We start from the raw sequence: 4,691 nt of genomic DNA, 5'->3' as shown, positions 1-4,691 counted from the left end.
ACAAATGTATAGATGTGCTTTACACAATTGATCTATGTATTGTGATGAATTGTATGAGCCCCAATTAAAAAAAAAATAAGTGAAAAAAAAAATAATGGCGTAGAAAGTAAAACTCTTTTAGAACCTGAGTTGATGTACCAATAGACTCTATAAATAATAGGAATATAGATTGTGATTTATGAAATAATTTTTCTCTATGTTACTGGATCAAATGAACAACATGATAGTTCATCATCACAGTGGATCATTTGATAATTCATGTTGAAATTCCTGGGTGATAAAGAATACACTTCTGGGGTACAAAGCTAACTTTTTTGAAGGAAATGTGCTCTATGGTACCGATTAAAAACTCAAATATGATTAATCATGAAAACAATTCATAGAGATTATATAGTGTCATATATAAACTGAAGGCATGACTTTGGCTTAACTCATGAGCAGAAAGCTTAATGAAGAACATTGATATTAGGAAGCTGTTTCTGCAAGGTATTCTTGCTGTCATTTTAACAATCACTGAATGTGGACTATCTTCTCCTAAGAAGTAATGAGTGTTGGGGTCCCTGCAAAATGGAATTTGGGGGAGCTATCTCAAAACATGGTAACATAGGAAAAAACAACCTAACCTGTAAGGTTACATTACACATCATGTAAATAATAAGCTTCACTAAGGAAGTTCAGCTTTCTTCAAGGATATGAGGATAGCGTGATGTTTCAGTTTATAACTCCACTCCTGATCTTTCTCAGACCCATCAGTTAAGACTTAATTCCAATAGAAGCAAAACTTGTTAAACAATTTAAAAAGTCATACTGGTATTAAAAAAATTCCATTCATAAAAGAGTAAACATTTTAAAAAAATAAGTCAGATTAGTGAAGAAATTGCAGATTATATACTTCACTACTATGTTAGTCTGGGTAGACTAGAGAAATTCATAGATACACATGTGTATAAGAAAGCTTTGTATAAAGAGTAATTGTACATTAAGAAAACATCCCAGCCCAGTCCAGATCAAGTCCAATATTAGCCCATATGTCCGATACTAATCTGTAGAGCCCTCTTCAGACTCACTAAACACATGCAATGATGCTCAATGAGGGATGATCACAGGCCATTAGGTGGGTGGAGGAAGGGGGGAGTCTCTTTCCTCCAAGGAGGAATACAATAGTTCCCCAATCCTCAGGAGAAAATTCTGCCCACACAGAGGCCTCATTGGCTCTGACCTGATTTTCAGGCTAGAATCCACCCTTCACTCTAAATCCTCCTCTCAAATGGACAAACGATTATATAACTACCACAACTACTTAGGTGGCATTTGGAAAATAGATTTTTTTACATGCAGAGACCAACCCTATGACAATGCTACCATACACCAGTGTGTTGTGAAAGCATGCAACTGAAAATTTTACTATGTAATGACTAGGCACGTGTAACTAAAATATAGTAAATTGTAATGTTTGTTGTCTGATCATTACATTTTAGGACTTTTCATTTGTTCACTGATACTTACCTGGCAGGGGAGATACCATGATCACAAAGATGGTTTCCCAGAGCAAGGCTCATCCATTGCACCCAGATGTACTGACCCCTGCGAGTTCCCCAAGGGGGGTGGGGGTGGGGGTAATTGGTTCACTTGTTATACCATTTATTATTAAAAACCCCAAATTTTTATAAAATAAAAATTTAAGTAGCCATTTAAGGCAAATTTGGTAAGAGTCCATTTTTCATTGTGGAAGATCAGAAATTTCATTTATAATTGAAACAACTGATACATTTACTCTGTTGTAAAATATGTGGAATACTTTTTTATGGATTGTGATAAGAGTTTGTATGAGCCCCCAATAAAATGATTTTAAACAGAAAAATATATTTTAAAAATTTAAAAAAAGAAATGTGATATACCATAAAAATGTTAGTACCCCACATCTACTAAAAATTGTATACTCCATTTTGTCTCATTCTGCTAAAATTGCATTTGCCACCTTGTGCATTCGATGACTAATAGTGCATTTTCTTACGGTTTTCAGTGACTAATTTCTCAGAAGTAGACAGCCTATTCCTTCTTCATAATTTGTTCTTAGTCTGAAAGCTCTGATGAAATCTGTATTCACATTCCTCACAAGAGGAAGACCCTTCATGAGATGGATTGGCACAATGGCTGGGACAATAAGTTCAAACATGACAATTGTGAGGGTGAGGCAAGACTGGGTGATGTTGTGTTCTGTTGTACGTTGAGTCTCTATAGGTCGGAACCCACTGACAGTACCTAACCTTAACAATTGTGAGGTCAGCAACAATAGTCTGTTTCAAAAGCCTGCTTATCTGGTGATATGGGTTAGGTGTTGGCCTGCCAACTACAAGGAGGGCAGTTCAAGCCCACCAGTTGATTTGAGAGAGAGAAAGAAAAAAGATGAGGCTGTTTGCTCCTTTAAAGATTTACACAGAAACCCTGTATAGGGTTGGTATGAGTCAGAATCAACTTGATAGTAGGTGGGCTTTTTATTTAAAAAGGCATTACATCATAGATTACTAGCTGTTTGTGATATTATATATATATATACATATGCACACATACATATGCACACATACATATACACACTCTTAAAGTTTGTGGCTACATGGAATTAAAAGATAATGAATTTTCCCCACGACATTTTAAAGTCCATATATATGTATATACTTACATGTATACATGTGTAAAATTGTCATACGTCATTCCAAAAAGGAGGCAACACCACAGATGGTCAGTGTTAGGGTCCTAATGGATTAATCTGGTCCTTCTTCCAGTATAGCTTGCTTGGTGACTCACCTGCTCTAGCTAGCAACTGGTAACTAACTGGTGCTGTTGACTTGGGCCTTGGGCCTCTTATTAGCTCTTTCATATGGCCTGGGTATCACAGCTTAACAACTGGGTTTTAAGTGGACAGACCTGAACTTCTGTGTTCTATTCATCACAGCTGGCCCTAGGGCCCTCCAAGTACTAGAATGCTTAACCTACTGCAATTGAATTCCAATTTAATAAGGTCAGAGTAGGTCAGAGTAGAGGTGCTTCTGAGGATTTTGGAGACGGAATCTTTAGGGGAGCAGACAGCCTCATCTTTAACTTAAGGAGCCACTGGTGGGTTTAAACCTCAGACCTCATCCTAACACTAAATCCATTGTGGCACCGGAACTCATTATAATACTTAGTATTGTACAATTCGACTAGACTTCTGAGTTCCGTGGGAGCAGGGTCTCTAATTCTGTTAACTAGTGTACTGCCCGGGGCATGGTATATCCATGCTTTAACTGCCTCTGAGTCTGTTCTCTCTCATGATGTTATAGGACAGAGTAGGTCTGATGCAGTGGATTTCTGAATCTTTATTGGTGCAAAAAGCCTCATCTTCTGCAGAACCTCTAGTGGGTTCAAAGTGCTGGCCTTACAAGGAGATACCCCCCCCAAAAAACATAAAAACGCTCCTCTGGGTGGAGCGTTCATAGTATGCATTTTTCTCGCTAGGCAAGCATCAAGCAACTCGCTCTGAGGTAGCACCCAATGACGTCACCTGGGAAGGTTCTCTCTGGTCACAGTGAATTTTTTCATAAAGGCAGTTTTGCTCGAATCTCATTTTTTGTGATGGCTGATTTAAGAGAACAGTGTGCGGCTATGAAATTGTGTTTCCTGCTTGGGAAAAATACCGCAGAAACTGTTGTGATGTTGAACACAGCTTACACAGACAGCGCTATGGGAAAAACTCAAGTGTATGAATGGTTTTCAAAAAAGGTGAAATGTCGATTAATGGCAAACCTTGCTCTGGACATCTGTCAACTTCCTGAATGGATGAAAAAGTGCACAAAATTCGTGCACTTGTGTGCTTGAAGATCGACACAAGAATGGACCATTTAAGGGAAGATTTGAGAATAAGAAGGGTTGCTGTGAAATTTGTGCCTCATTTCCGGACTGATCAGGGAAAAGAGTGTCGAGTAGAAACATGTCGTGCTTTGAAAAGACACTCCAAAGGGACCCAGACTTTTGTTCCCCCAAGGTCATTACTGGTGATGAGACTTGGTGCTATTCTTAAGACCCAGAAACCAAACATCAGTCAAACCAGTGGAAGATGCCATCATCACCTTGCCCCCTCTACCCCCCAAAGCTCGTCAAGTGAAATCAAAGATCAAGACGATGCTCATTTTTTTTTTTGGTGTTGGGGGGAAGCGTGCATCTAAAGCAAAAAAACAAAATAAAACCCAAACTCTCTGCCATTGACTTGATTCCCACTCTTAGTAACCCTATAGGCAGGGTAGAACTGCTCCTGTGGTTTCTGAGACTGTAACTTTACAGGGGTAGACCCACGCTTAAATCACACAAAGGTGACTAGGATTCTTGATCAGTTTCATCTCACCCAGACCCTCTTTGAGGCCACTCACTTCTCCTGGTCCATCTCCTTCAGCCGGCCAAGATCCTCAATAGCTAGCAGCTTCTCTTCATTACTGTGTAGGTATTTGATGAATGGATTTGAATTCCTGGCCTCTGTGTCTCCAAAGGAGACTTGGTGACATATGTAGTGGGTTATAAGTTAGGCTGCTAATCTGATAGTCGCTGGTATTTTTGGTTGTTTTAAAAAATATTTTATTGGGGGCTCATGCAACTCTTATCACCAATCACACATCAATTGTATAAAGCACATTTGTACATTCGTTACCCTCATCATTCTC

The 4,691-nt window shown here is 38.8% G+C and overlaps 1 non-coding gene across 1 annotated transcript; it reads left to right on the top strand.

The window, feature by feature from the left end:
* The first annotated feature begins 1,498 nt into the window (after nt 1–1,498).
* LOC115873693 lies at nt 1,499–1,655 on the top strand. Its single transcript, XR_004048574.1, has one exon. It is a non-coding gene; the product is annotated as a U1 spliceosomal RNA (small nuclear RNA).
* Nucleotides 1,656–4,691: the final 3,036 nt, after the last annotated feature.

Source organism: Echinops telfairi, unplaced genomic scaffold (assembly GCF_000313985.2).
Source record: "Echinops telfairi isolate 266 unplaced genomic scaffold, ASM31398v2 ScPeMD7_7469;HRSCAF=8507_0, whole genome shotgun sequence".
Lineage (NCBI taxonomy): Eukaryota > Metazoa > Chordata > Mammalia > Afrosoricida > Tenrecidae > Echinops > Echinops telfairi.
This window is presented reverse-complemented; position numbering and strand designations above follow the sequence as displayed.